We start from the raw sequence: 15,651 nt of genomic DNA, 5'->3' as shown, positions 1-15,651 counted from the left end.
AATGAAAACGCTTTATAGTTAAGCTTGGTGTAGTCATAACCACACATAGCTGTGTTCTGTCATAATATGTAAATTGAACTCTGTCATAATATCTATTTTTCAGGAGGCTCTCAGTTAAATTTTCTTAAAGAGTCTTTCTGATTATGAAAGTAATGCATGCATTGCCCTGTGGCATATTACGTATTACTACATATTACTGTCTCGTAGAATATAGAGAGAGAAGGTGGCAGTGAGGACAATTCTGTGGTCACCTGGAAGGTTTACCACTGGCACAGGAAAAACAGCTGTCCCATCTCTAATTGATAAAGTGCCCCGACTGTGCATTAGAGGCCAAACATGGAGGGAAGTCAGATTGCCTTTTTGTTGATTCTAAAGTGGTCTTTGTATCAGAAAGCAGAATCTGAAGAAACATGCTGCAAGTCAGGATGACTATAGTTAACAGTAATGTATTATATAGTTTCAAATAGCTAGAAGGAGGATATTGAATGTTCCCAACACAAAGAAATGATAAATATTTGAGATGATAGATACACCAATTACTCTGATCTCATCACTATACATTATATGTATCAGAACATCACCATGTGCCTGATAGATTATGTATAATCATTTGTCAATTAAAACAAATTAAGAAACAACTTACTTGTCTTTTTGCTAAATCTGGATGTGGATCCAGCTGCATATAATTTCTTCCCAGTTCTGTGAACAGGATATAAGTCTTGGTTTCCATGGTGTTGTGTGACTTATACTTTTGCTTATCTTTGTCAGTGCTTTTGTGGGAAGAAGACAGGGGCTCTATCAGAGGTTGTTAGCTTGGTGATATTTTCAGTCACAAATTCTTCATTTGTTCTTAGAAGTTTTCTCATTTCTTTGAACTTTCCAATAACATTCAATCTGTCACTTGTATGAAAACTATTTTCCTTCCTCCTATTTTTCCTCTTTCATACTTTCTCCAAATTCAGGAGGCAGGCAATGGTAATTGAAAGTTCTAGGGACACATTGTGAGCTCAAGGTCCAGAAAGATTAGGGAAAGTCTTTATTTTGAACTGTAGATATGTTTTAATTCCTTCTGGAGACTAGCACTCCTCAGGGATACTGAGACTGGCACTGGTGCTACTGGATATTAAACAGAATGGACCTAAAGTATTCTCCTGTATTAAGAAGATTCTTTTCAAAAGAAAGCTCTGTTTTGTAGTTATTGTCGCTTTCCTAAAGATAGAGCTTTTCTGGAACTGTGGATCTCCACTAAAGTGATGGCTCATCCCAGCACTATTTAAAGGCAGGGCTTTGTCATATTTTTTATATTTGTACCTTGGCCAAATAATATTTTTTGTTAGATGATTAAATAAATTCAACTGCACTTAGAAACAATAGAGAGGGAAAATGAAGTTGTGGAGAGGGGTGTGTGTGTGTGTGAGTGTATATATATATGTATAATATAATTAGTACATTTTCACATGGCTGATAAAGACATAACTGAGAGCGGGTAATTTACAAAAGAAAGAGGTTTAATGGACTCACAATTTCATGTTGCTGGGGAAGCTCACAATCATGGTGGAAGGTGAAAAGCACGTCTCACATGGCCGCAGTCAAGAGAAGAGATGAGAGCCAAGCAAAAGGGGTCCACTCTTATCAAACCATCAGATCTCGTGAGACTTATTCACTACCATGAGAACAGTATGGGGGAAATCACCCCCATTATTCAGTTATCTCCCACTGAGTCCCTCCCACAACGTGAGGGAATTATGGGAACTACAGTTCGAGATGAGATTTGGGTGGGGACACAGCCAAACCATATCATATATATACATAGGTCAGACTGGTAAAAGTTATAGAAGTAAATGTTAGAAAACTATTCTGTAAAGTCGGAAAGTAGAAACAATAAGAGAACAAAACTCAAAAATATAAACGTTTTCACTGATGTTTTTTTCTGGTGTGACTCTTCCAGAGATTATTCTGGTTATCCATTGCTGTGTCACAGACCACTCCAAATTTAGTGGATAAAAATGACAAGCATTTTATGATGTCATGGATTCTGTGGACCAGAAATTTGGACAGGGCACAGTGAAGATGGTGAGGACGGTTTGTCTCTGTTCCCTGATGTCTGTGATCTCAACTGGGAAGAACTGAGGAGCTAGAAGTGACTGGCATGACTGAGACCCAGAATTACCTGGAGGCTTCTTTATTCACGTGTCTGTGTCTGAGCCTGGAATGGGATGATTTGAAGGCTGAGCTTAGCTGAGACAGTGTGGCTTTCCATGTGGCTCAGGCTTTTCATGCATGGTGGCTAGGCTTCTGAGAGAGAAGTCCTGAGAGGAAGTATCTGGAAAGAGAGCCTTACAAGAGAACTAGGTAGAAGGGTAGAAGCTGCATTGCCTTTTCTGATCTAGCCTCTGGAGGCACACAGTTACATTTCTACCACATTTCGTTGGTTCCATGTGAATCACTCAGACCAAACAGATTCTAGGGGAGAAAAAATGAGCCTCACTTCTTTACGCAGGAGAGGCAAGGTCACATTGCAAAAGAGCATGTTGGATGGAAGATGTTACATCTGATTTTGAAAAATATACTTCTCTACAACATTATTTGGTCATCTTATAAAAGAGTAAAAAATAGTGTACCTTTATAATATTTCATTGAGAATTGTATCAGGCGCTTTATCTTGCTAATGTAAGATGGTTCACTTTAAAGTGGTCTATGTTTAAAACACTGTCTTTCTTCACCTTTCTAAAAAATGCTCTAAGATAATATATGGGGATCAATCAACATTATTTTTTTCATTTGTGTAGCTTATTTAACTATAGCTATTTAATAAATGTTATAGGAACATTGTGTTAGTCCTTTTTGTGACCCTATGAAGGAACATTTGAGGCCCAATAATTTATAAAAAGAAAAAAAAAAAAAAAAGTTTAGGCCAGGCATGGTGGCTCACGCCTGTAATCCCAGCACTTTGGGAGCCTGAGGCGGGTGGATCACAAGGTCAGGAGATCAAGGCCAGTCTGGCTAACATGGTGAAACACCATCTCTACTAAAAAGACAAAAAAATTAGCCAGGCATGGTAATGCTTGCCTGTGGTCCCAGCTACTCAGGAGGCTGAGGCTGGAGGATCACTTGAAACCAGGAGGCAGAGGTTGCGGTGAGCTGAGATCACACCACTACACTCCAGTCTGGGCAACAGAGCAAGACTCTGTCTCAAAAAAAAAAAAAAAAAAGGAAGAAAGAAAGAGGTTTAACTGGCCCACTGTTCTATAGGCTGTATAGGAAGCATGGGGTTGGCATCTGCTTAGCTTCTGATGAGGCCTCAGGGAGGTTTTACGCATGGTGGAAGGTGAAGCAGGAACAGCACGTCACATAATGAGAATAGGAGCAAGAGGAATGGTGGCGTGCTACACTCTCAAACAACCAGATCTCATGTGAATCTGCAGAGAGAACTCACTCATTACTAAGAGGAGGGCACCAAGCCATTCATGAGGGATCCATCCCCATGACCCAGACACCTCCCACCAGGCCCTGTCTCCAACATAATGGATTACATTTCAATATGAGATTTGAAGGGAACAAAACATCCAAACCATATCAAATATCATAGAAGAAAAAGTAAGAAACATATGGGAACATATAAGTGAGAAGATAAGTTAGTGAATTATCAAAAAGTGGAAATAGCAATATCCAGGCAGGTTAGCATACACAGGTGATGTTCTAATGGTTCTCAATCTTTATTGCACAATATAATCATCTACGAATTAAAATCAAAACAAAAAATCTGTTACCCTGCTTCCTCCCCCAGAAACACTGATTTAATTGATCTAAGGTATAGACCAGGTATCAACATTTAAAAGTTCCCTAGGTGATTCTAATGTGCAATCAATCTTGAGAACTATTGCTTTAAACAGTTTGTAAAATGTACGAAACAGGGAAAGATGTTTAATTATAATGTTTAGTTACATGATTGAACTTTCATCAATAAGATCTAAATTCTGATCTAAACAGAAATTCATTTGCCTCTTCATTCTTCAACAGATTAGTTCCCAGAGGACACTGTTGGATTCATAGCTGACATAAAAATAGAGTCCACACACAATATCCAAAGCAGAAAGCTGAAAGGGACCTGTTTCCTTGATGATATCATTGAACCATTGAAATATTGACCCCATAATTGCTCTAATTTTGACTTCTAAGAATGTAGAATGTTTTTATTTTGTTTCAACCAGGTGTTGGATAATTCTATAAGTTGCACCCGAAAGCATTTGAAACGTTCCTGTGTATAAACACATTTTCTTGATTGCGTGGTCAATCTGCTGGACAGATCCACTGTGATTTCAGACAGATCTAGGTTTGAATCCTGGCTCTGCTACCTTTTAATAACTTTAATAATCTTATTTCATGATGCCTCTAAAAACTGGGAGAAAATAGAGTACCTGTTTCAGAAAATGATTATAGGAATTAAAATCATCCATTCTTTCATTCAGGAAACCTTTAAGCACATGAGTATTCCAAGACTGTGTTCTGTACTTGGAGTATATAGGAATGAACAAAACAGCTACACTTAGCAGAATGGGAGAGAGAGGCAATAAGAAAGTTAAAGAAGAAGAGACAATGTCAGTTTCTGATAGAAGCTGGGATAAAAAAGGATGTAGCAGAAAAGTGTGAACAGGACAAGTCTAAGACTCAAACGATAGAAGGTAGCTCCGCAAGGACCAGACAAGCACATCTAAGTCAGAGAACTATTAATGCAAAAGAATCTTATGGCAAAAATAAGATTGGTTTATTTGAGAACAACAACAAAAAAGGCCAGAGAGCCTGGATCTAATCAGTAATGCAATGGAGAGTGAGAAAAGTAAGATTGGACGGGTAGAGAGAAGACTGATTATGTAAGCCAGGAAGAGGAGTTGGGATTCATTATAAGTCTCAGGATCAGCATTTATAAAACTTTTAGCAAGGTGGTAAATGATCTAATTTTGTATATAAACAAGCCAGAGGGAAGGGGGAAGCCTGGTTAGCAAGCTCTTATAATAGTCTCAGTGAGCTATGATGGTGCCTTATTTTAGGGTGGTGCTGGTAGAAGTGAAAAAATATATATTTAATTTTGCTGTAAACCCAAAACTGCTCTAAAAAATAAGGTCTACTTTTTAAAAGTATATAAATGTAAGTAAAACACATAGATTTATATGGTGGACACTCAGTAAATGCTACTTCATAGCTGGAATGCAGTGGCATGATCATAGCTCACTGTAATCTTGAACTCCTGCACTCAACCAATCCTCCTGCCTCAGCCTCCTGAGGAGCTAAGACTACTGGCACCACATGCCCAGCTAATTTTACTTTGGTTTTTTTTTTTTTTTTTTTTTTAGAGACGAGGTCTTGGTATGTTTCCCAGGCCGGTCTCAACTCCTGGCCTCAAGCAGCTGTTCTTCCTTGGCCTCCCAAAGTGCTGGGATTACAGGTGTTAACCACCATGCCTGGCCAGTGAATGCTATTTTATTCATAATGTTATCATTACCATTAGTACAACCTGGAAGCAAGATCTGGCTCTGTCATTAGCATTGCTTTGGTGGAAAGATTTACTAAGTAAAGCAGAGAGACTTTTCCAAGTTGTGTTTATTATCTTTAAAGGCTTTCCCCTGAAGGTACACTGAAATACTAAGAAGACTGGAATAGCTTGAGATCTCTACAAAGGGATTCCACATACTGGTTTGGGACTTCGAAGGGAAAATGCAAGGATTCACAACTTTTAATAGACAGTTATTTTTGTTTCTATATCTGATGGTCGTATAATTATATTTTAGCATCCCAACACAGTTTTGCCAGAATGGTGTGGCTCTATGATTGTGTTGCATTATGTACCACTTCAACCCAAATTAGTTTAATGATGTTGTAGAGGCAGAGTTGTTTTCCCATCAGAATGGGAACAAGTATGCAAAAGCAAGATAAACACTATCTTTCAGAGTGTTACATTCAAGCAGCATTGGTTTTAAGCTTAAGCAAATTCCCACTGCCTTGCTTTATTAGTATACTTATGAGAAGTTATTTTCTACGTCATATAGCTGAAGTGAGTTTATAATTATGGCAATGGATATACATTGGAATGTAGTTTATAGTTACCAGCTCAAATATCTCTACCTTTCACGTTATGTTGGAAAACTGCATGCTATCTTTATTTCTTAGTTTCACATCTGTAAACTGAGATTAAGATCTGATTTTCTGTTTAAAGGCTATCGCCTACATCAGAGAAATCATTTTTCAGCACTTGAAAGACTTTGAAAACAGAGGCTTCCTAGGCAGCTAATATTTTGTTTACTATGGTTTTTTTATTCTTATTCCTTTTGAATAGACTTTATGTTGTAGAGAAGTTTTAGGTTCATAGTAAAATTGAGCAGAAAGTATAGAGTTCTCATGAACCTCATTCCTATGCCACCACACATGATAGCTTCTCTCATTAGCAGCATTTCATACCTGAGTGGTACATTTCTTGCAATTGATGAAACTGTATTGATACGTCATCACCCAAAGTCCATAGTTTACACTAGGATTCACTCTTGGTGTTGTATATTACTTTCATGTGTCACCATCATAATATCCTACAGAATAGTTTCATTGCCCCAAAAGTTTTCTGTACTCTGCTTCCTCATTCCCTCCTAACAACTGTCAAGTAATCTTTTTACTGTCCCCATAGTTTTGCCTTTTCTAGAAAGTTCTATAGTTAGAATCACATAGTATGTACCTTTTCAGATTGGCTTCTTTTACTTAGTAACATGCATTTAAGTGTCCTCCATATTTATATATATATATATATATATACATATATATTTTTTATTATACTTTAAGTTCTGGGATACATCTGCACAATGTGCAGGCTTGTTACATAGTTATATACATGTGCCATGGTGGTTTGCTGCACGCATCAACCTGTCATCTATATTAGGTATCTCTCCTAACGTTATCTCTCCCCTAGGCCCCATCCCCCAACAGGCCCCAGTGTGTGATATTCCCCTCCCTGTGTCCATGTGTTTTCATTGTTCACCTCCCACTTATGAGTGAGAACATGCAGTGTTTGGTTTCCCGTTCCTGTATTAGTTTGCTGAGAATGATGGTTTCCAGTTTCATCCATGTCCCTGCAAAGGACATGAACTCATCCTTTTTTATGGCTGCATCATATTTCATGGTGTATATGTGCCACATTTTCTTTATCCAGTCTATCATTAATGGGCATTTGGGTTGTCTCCAAGTCTTTGCTATTGTGAACAGTGCTGCAATAAACATATATGTGCATGTGTCTTTATAATAGAATGATTTATTATCCTTTGGGTATATATTCTGTAATGGGATTTCTGGGTCAAATGGTATTTCTGGTTCTAGATCCTTGAGGAATTGCCACACTGTTTTCCACAATGGTTGAACAAATTTACACTCCCACCAACAGTGTAAAAGCGTTCCTATTTCTTCACATTCTCTCCAGCATCTGTTGTTTCCTGACTTTTTAATTATCACTATTCTAACTGGTGTGAGATGGTATCTCATTGTGGTTTTGATTTGCATTTCTCTAATGACCAGTGACGATAAGCATTTTTTCATGTTTGTTGGCCATATAAATGTCTTCTTTTGAGGAGTGTCTGTTCATATCCTTTGCCTACTTTTTGATGAGGTTGTTTGTTTTTTTCTTGTAAAACTTGTAATGTCCTTTGTAGATTCTGGATATTTATCAGATGGATAGATTGCAAAAATTTTCTCCCATTCTGTAGGTTGCCTGTTCAGTCTGAAGATAGTTTATTTTGCTGTGCAGAAGCTCTTTAGTTTAATTAGACCCCATTTGTCAATTTTGGCTTTTGTTGCCATTGTTTTTGATGTTTTAGTCATGAAGTCTTTGTCCATGCCTATGTCCTGAATGGTATTGCCTAGGTTTTCTTCCAGGGTTTTTATGGTTTTAGGTCCTACGTTTAAGTCTTTAATCCATCTTGAGTTAATTTTTGTGTAAGGTGTAAGGAAGGCGTCCATGTTCAGTTTTCTGTATATGGCTAGCCAGTTTTCCCAATACCATTTATTAAATTAGGGAAGCCTTTCCCCATTGCTTGTTTTTGTCAGGTTTGTCAAAGATCAGATGGTTGTAGATGTGTGGCATTATTTCTGAGGCCTGTGTTCTGTTCCATTGGTCTATATATCTGTTTTGGCACCAGTACCTTGCTGTTTTGGTTACTGTAGCCTTGTAATATAGTTTGAAGTCAGGTAATGTGATGTCCCCAGCTTTGTTCTTTTTGCTTAGGATTTTCTTGGCTATACAGGCTCTTTTTTGGTTCCATACAAAATTTGAAGTAGTTTTTTTCTAATTCTGTGAAGAAATTCAATGGTAGCTTGATGGGGATAGCATTGAATCTATAATTTACTTTTTATGGTTCAATAGCTCATTTCTCTTTGATTGCTGAATAATATTCCCTTGTCTGGATGTACCACAATTTATTTATTCATTCACCTGCTGAAGGACACCTTAGTTGGTTTTAAGTTTGGGCAATTATGAATAAAGCTGCTATGAACACTGCTGTGTAGATTTTTGTGTGAATATAAGTTTTCAGCTCCTTTGGGTATATACCAAGGGGCATAACTGCTGGATTGTATGATAAGTGTATGTTTAGTTTTGTAAGAAGGTGCCAAACTGTCTTTCAGTGTGGCTGTACCATTTTGCATTCCCACAATCTATAGATGGGGCTTTCTGTTACTCAACATTTAATATTGTCAGTGTTTTAAATATTGATCATACCAATTGATGTATAATGGCATCTCATTGTTGTTTTAATTTGCATTTCCCTAATGACAAATGATACGGAGAATCATCATATATAATTATTGTCATCTGTGTTTCTTTTTTGGTGAGGTATCTGTTCAGAGCCTTGGCCATTTTTCATCTGCTATTTTCTTATTGTTGAATTTTAAGAGTTTTTAAGATGCTTTGGATAACAGTCCTTTATCATTATGTCTTTTTCAAATATTTTTCCCATTCTGGCTTATCTTTTCATTCTCTTGACAGTTACATCATGCTTTTAATTGTAGAATTAGACAGTGAAATAACCAAAGCCTTAGTAATCTTACTTAGAGATTATCTTCTATTTTTCTTGTTTCATCTGGGTTAGAAAACTGATCTGCACTTATTTCCTCTTTAACAATAATTCCAGTGAAATGAAAGTGATTAGGAAGTCTTAGCAAATTCACCAAAAGTTAGAGCCAGAAGACTTGGATCTCAATTCTCTACCTAAAGAGAAGGACAGGCAGAAGCCAAATATGTAAAGAGTTTATCAGAAGTATAACTTGGAGTCATAGGTATTGTTCATTACTCTGCTGAATTTATCTTACGGATTTTCCCCTCTACATTAATGTTTCAATGATCTTGGTTAGACTGTTGAAGTACGAGTTCCTGCTAGGCATTTCTAACTTTTTGTTTTAATATTCTCCTATCCTGTTCATTTACACTCATTTTTCTTTTTTTTTTTTTTTTTTTTTTTTTTTATTATTATACTTAAGTTCTAGGGTACATGTGCATGACGTTTATATCATGTATAACTCCCAATGCAATCCCTCCCTCCTCCTCCCCCCTCCCCATGATAGGCCCCAGTGTGTGATGTTCCCCTTCCCGAGTCCAAGTGATCTCATTGTTCAGTTCCCACCTATGAGTGAGAACATGCGGTGTTTGGTTTTCTCTTCTTGTGATAGTTTGCTAAGAATGATGGTTTCCAGCTGCATCCATGTCCCTACAAAGGATGCAAACTCATCCTTTTTGATGGCTGCATAGTATTCATGGTGTATATGTGCCACATTTTCTTAATCCAGTCTGTCACAGATGGACATTTGGGTTGATTCCAAGTCTTTGCTATTGTGAATAGTGCCGCAATAAACATACGTGTGCATGTGTCTTTGTAGTAGAGTAATTTAATCCTTTGGGTATATACCCAGTAGTGGGATGGCTGGGTCATATGGTACATCTAGTTCTAGATCCTTGAGGAATCGCCATACTGTTTTCCATAATGGTTGAACTAGTTTACAATCCCACCAACAGTGTAAAAGTGTTCCTATTTCTCCACATCCTCTCCAACACCTGTTGTTTCCTGACTTCTTATGATTGCCATTCTAACTGGTGTGAGATGGTATCTCATTGTAGTTTTGATTTGCATTCTCTGATGGCGAGAGATGATGAGCATTTTTTCATGTGTCTGTTGGCTGTATGGATGTCTTCTTTTGAGAAATGTCTGTTCATATCCTTTCCCCACTTTTTGATGGGGTGTTTGTTTTTTTCTTGTATATTGTTTGAGTTCTTTGTAGATTCTGGATATTAGCCCTTTGTCAGATGAGTAGGTTGCAAAAATTTTTCCATTCTGTAGGTTGCCTGTTCACTCTGATGGTAGTTTTTAGCTGTGCAAAAGCTCTTTAGTTTATTAGATCCCATGTGTCAATTTTTGCTTTTGCTGCCGTTGCTTTTGGTGTTTTAGACATGAAGTCCTTGCCCATGCCTATGTCCTGAATGGTACTACCTAGATTTTCTTCTAGGGTTTTTATGGTATTAGGTCTAACATTTAAGTCTCTAATCCATCTTGAATTAATTTTCGTAAAGGGGTAAGGAAAGGATCCAGTTTCAGCTTTCTACTTATGGCTAGCCAATTTTCCCAGCACCATTTATGAATAGGGAATCCTTTCCCCATTTCTTGTTTCTCTCAGGTTTGTCAAAGATCAGATGGCTGTAGATGTGTGGTATTATTTCTGAGGACTCTGTTCTGTTCCATTGGTCTATATCTCTGTTGCGGTACCAGTACCATGCTGTTTTGGTTACTGTAGCCTTGTAGTATAGTTTGAAGTCAGGTAGCGTGACGCCTCCAGCTTTGTCCTTTTGACTTAGGATTGTCTTGGCAATGCGGGCTCTTTTTTGGTTCCATATGAACTTTAAAGCAGTTTTTTCCAATTCTGTGAAGAAAGTCATTGGTAGCTTGATGGGGATGGCATTGAATCTATAAATCACCTTGGGCAGTATGGCCATTTTCACGATATTGATTCTTCCTATCCATGAGCATGGTATGTTCTTCCATTTGTTTGTGTCCTCTTTGATTTCACTGAGCAGTGGTTTGTAGTTCTCCTTGAAGAGGTCCTTTACATCCCTTGTAAGCTGGATTCCTAGGTATTTTATTCTCTTTGAAGCAATTGTGAATGGAAGTTCATTCCTGATTTGGCTCTCTGCTTGTCTGTTACTGGTGTATAAGAATGCTTGTGATTTTTGCACATTAATTTTGTATCCTGAGACTTTGCTGAAGTTGCTTATCAGCTTAAGGAGATTTTGGGCTGAGACAATGGGGTTTTCTAAATATACAATCATGTCATCTGCAAACAGGGACAATTTGACTTCTTCTTTTCCTAACTGGATACCCTTGATTTCTTTCTCTTGCCTGATTGCCCTAGCCAGAACTTCCAACACTATGTTGAATAGGAGTGGTGAGAGAGGGCATCCCTGTCTTGTGCCAGTTTCAGAGGGAATTTTTCCAGTTTTTGCCCATTCAGTATGATATTAGCTGTGGGTTTGTCATAAATAGCTCTTATTATTTTGAGGTACGTTCCATCAATACCAATTTATTGAGCGTTTTTAGCATAAAGGGCTGTTGAATTTTGTCAAAAGCCTTTTCTGCATCTATTGAGATATTATGTGGTTCTTGTCTTTGGTTCTGTTTATATGCTGGATTACGTTTATTGATTTGCGAATGTTGAACCAGCCTTGCATCCCAGGGATGAAGCCCACTGATCATGGTGGATAAGCTTTTTGATGTGCTGCTGAATCCGGTTTGCCAGTATTTTATTGAGGATTTTTGCATCGATGTTCATCAGGGATATTGGTCTAAAATTCTCTTTTTTTGTTGTGTCTCTGCCAGGCTTTGGTATCAGGATGATGTTGGCCTCATAAAAAGAGTTGGGGAGGATTCCCTCTTTTTCTATTGATTGAAATAGTTTCAGAAGGAATGGTACCAGCTCCTCCTTGTACCTCTGGTAGAATTCAGCTGTGAATCCATCTGGTCCTGGACTTTTTTTGGTGGGTAGGCTATTAATTGTTGCCTCAATTTCAGAGCCTGCTATTGGTCTATTCAGGGATTCAACTTCTTCCTGGTTTAGTCTTGGGAGAGTGTAAGTGTCCAGGAAATTATCCATTTCTTCTAGATTTTCTAGTTGATTTGCGTAGAGGCATTTATAGTATTCTCTGATGGTTGTTTGTATTTCTGTGGGGTCGGTGGTGATATCCCCTTTATCATTTTTTATTGCGTCTATTTGATTCTTCTCTCTTTTCTTCTTTATTAGTCTAGCTAGCGGTCTGTCAATTTTGTTGATCTTTTCAAAAAACCAACTCCTGGATTCATTGATTTTTTGGAGGGTTTTTTGTGTCTCTATCTCCTTCAGTTCTGCTCTGATCTTAGTTATTTCTTGCCTTCTGCTAGCTTTTGAATGTGTTTGCTCTTGCCTCTCTAGTTCTTTTAATTGTGATGTTAGAGTGTCAATTTAGATCTCTCCTGCTTTCTCTTGTGGGCATTTAGTGCTATAAATTTCCCTCTACACACTGCTTTAAATGTGTCCCAGAGATTCTGGTATGTTGTATCTTTGTTCTCATTGGTTTCAAAGAACATCTTTATTTCTGCTTTCATTTCATTATGTACCCAGTAGTCATTCAGGAGCAGGTTGTTCAGTTTCCATGTAGTTGAGCGGTTTTGATTGAGTTTCTTAGTCCTGAGTTCTAGTTTGATTGCACTGTGGTCTGAGAGACAGTTTGTTATAATTTCTGTTCTTGTACATTTGCTGAGGAGTGCTTTACTTCCAATTATGTGGTCAATTTTGGAATAAGTGCGATGTGGTGCTGAGAAGAATGTATATTCTGTTGATTTGGGGTGGAGAGTTCTATAGATGTCTATTAGGTCCGCTTGGTGCAGAGATGAGTTCAATTCCTGGATATCCTTGTTAACTTTCTGTCTCGTTGATCTGTCTAATGTTGACAGTGGAGTGTTGAAGTCTCCCATTATTATTGTATGGGAGTCTAAGTCTCTTTGTAGGTCTCTAAGGACTTGCTTTATGAATCTGGGTGCTCCTGTATTGGGTGCATAGATATTTAGGAGAGTTAGCTCTTCCTGTTGAATGATCCCTTTACCATTATGTAATGGCCTTCTTTGTCTCTTTTGATCTTTGATGGTTTAAAGTCTGTTTTATCAGAGACTAGGATTGCAACCCCTGCTTTTTTTGTTCTCCATTTGCTTGGTAGATCTTCCTCCATCCTTTATTTTGAGCCTATGTATGTCTCTGCATGTGAGATGGGTCTCCTGAATACAGCAGACTGATGGGTCTTGACTCTTATCCAGTTTTCCAGTCTGTGCTGTGTCTTTTAATTGGAGCATTTAGTCCATTGACATTTAAGGTTAATATTGTTATGTGTGAACTTGATCCTGTCATTATGATATTAACTGGTTATTTTGCTCGTTAGTTGATGCAGTTTCTTCCTAGCCTCGATGGTCTTTACATTTTGGCATGTTTTTGCAATGGCTGGTACCGGTTGTTCCTTCCATGTTTAGGGCTTCCTTCAGGGTCTCTTGTAAGGCAGGCCTGGTGGTGACAAAATCTCTAAGCATTTGCTTATCTGTAAAGGATTTTATTTCTCCTTCACTGATGAAGCTTAGTTTGGCTGGATATGAAATTCTCGGTTGAAAATTCTTTTCTTTAAGAACGTTGAATATTGGCCCCCACTCTCTTCTGGCTTGTAGAGTTTCTGCCGAGAGGTCTGCTGTTATTCTGATGGGCTTCCCTTTGTGGGTAACCCGACCTTTCCTCTGGCTGCCCTTAAGATTTTTTCCTTCATTTCAACTTTGGTGAATCTGGCAATTATGTGTCTTGGAGTTGCTCTTCTGGAGGAGTATCTTTGTGGCGTTCTCTGTATTTCCTGAATTGAATGTTGGCCTGCCCTACTAGGTTGGGGAAGTTCTCCTGGATGATATCCTGAAGAGTGTTTTCCAACTTGGTTCCATTTTCCCCCTCACTTTCAGGCACCCCAATCAGACGTAGATTTGGTCTTTTTACATAATCCCATACTTCTTGCAGGCTTTGTTCATTTCTTTTTCTTCTTTTTTCTTTTGGTTTCTCTTCTCGTTTCATTTCATTCATTTGATCCTCAATCGCTGATACTCTTTCCTCCAGTTGATCGAGTCGGTTACCGAAGCTTGTGCATTTGTCACGTATTTCTCGTGTCATGGTTTTCATCTCTGTCATTTCGTTTATGATCTTCTCTGCATTAATTAGTCTAGCTGTCAATTCTTCCACTTTTTTTTCAAGATTTTTAGTTTCTTTGCGCTGGGTACGTATTCCTCCTTTAGCTCTGAGAGGTTTGATGGACTGAAGCCTTCTTCTCTCATCTCGTGAAAGTCATTCTCTGACCAGCTTTGATCCGTTGCTGGCGATGGGCTGCGCTCCTTTGCAAGGGGAGATGCGCTCTTATTTTTTGAATTTCCAGCTTTTCTGCCCTGCTTTTTCCCCATCTTTGTGGTTTTATCTGTCTCTGGTCTTTGATGACGGTGACGTACTGATGGGGTTTTGGTATAGGTGTCCTTCCTGTTTGATAGTTTTCCGTCTGACAGTCAGAAGGACTGTCTGTTGGTCTGTTAGAGATTGCTTGAGGTCCACTCCAGACCCTGTTTGCCTGGGTATCAGCAGCAGAGGTTGCCGAAGATAGAATATTGCTGAACAGCGAGTGTACCTGTCTGATTCTTTCTTTGGAAGTTTCCTCTCAGGGGTGACGCCACCCTGTGAGGTGTGGGGTATCAGGCTGCCCCTAGTGGGGGATGTCTCCCAGCTAGGCTACTCAGGGGTCAGGGACCCACCTGAGCAGGCAGTCTGTCCGTTCTCAGATCTCAACCTCCGCGTTAGGAGATCCACGGCTCTCCCCAAAGCTGTCAGACAGAGTCGTTCAGGTCTGCAGCGGCCCCGCTCTTTCCCCTAATGGACTGCAGCTGTGCGCTGTCCGCAGCGGTAGAGTCTACAGAGACAGGCAGGCTTCCTTGAGCTGCTGTGAGCTCCACCCAGTTCGAGCTTCCCAGCGGCTTTGTTTACCTACTTAAGCCTCAGCAATGGCGGGCGCCCCTCCCCCAGCCTCGCTGCTGCTTGCGGATAGATCGCCGCAGACGGCTGTGTTAGCAGTGAGGGAGGCTCCGTGGGCGTGGGACCCTCCCGGCCAGGTGTGGGATATATTCTCCTGGTGTGCCTGTTTCCTTAAAGCGCAGTATTGGGGTGGGAGTTACCCGATTTTCCAGGTGTTGTGTGTCTCAGTTCCCCTGGCTAGGTAAAGGGATTTCCTTCCCCCTTGCGCTTCCAGGTGAGGCGATGCCTCGCCCTGCTTCAGCTCACGCTGGTCAGGCTGCAGCAGCTGACCCGCACCGATTGTCCGGCACTCCCTAGAGAGATGACCCCAGTACCTCAGTTGAAAATGCAGAAATCACCGGTCTTCTGTGTTGCTCGCGCTGGGAGTTGGAGACTGGAGCTGTTCCTATTCGGCCATCTTGCTCCGCCCCCTACACTCATTTTTCTTTTTAGAAATTTACTGCCATCTTCTCTTTTAGAAATTCTTTTGACAATCTGAAGGAATGCAATTATTTATCCCCATGAGCA

General features: G+C 39.3%; 1 protein-coding gene across 2 annotated transcripts in view; it reads left to right on the top strand.

Annotated features, from left to right (window-relative positions):
• LOC117069250 (neurexin-3-beta) overlaps positions 1–15,651 on the top strand; it is a 1,234,533-nt gene that overhangs the window by 571,764 nt on the left and 647,118 nt on the right. The gene's annotated exons all lie outside the window — the stretch shown is intronic.

This window comes from Trachypithecus francoisi, unplaced genomic scaffold (genome assembly GCF_009764315.1).
Source record: "Trachypithecus francoisi isolate TF-2019V2 unplaced genomic scaffold, Tfra_2.0 Lachesis_group3, whole genome shotgun sequence".
NCBI lineage: Eukaryota > Metazoa > Chordata > Mammalia > Primates > Cercopithecidae > Trachypithecus > Trachypithecus francoisi.
Note: the sequence above shows the minus strand (reverse complement) of the source record. Positions and strands in the feature narration are given on the sequence as shown.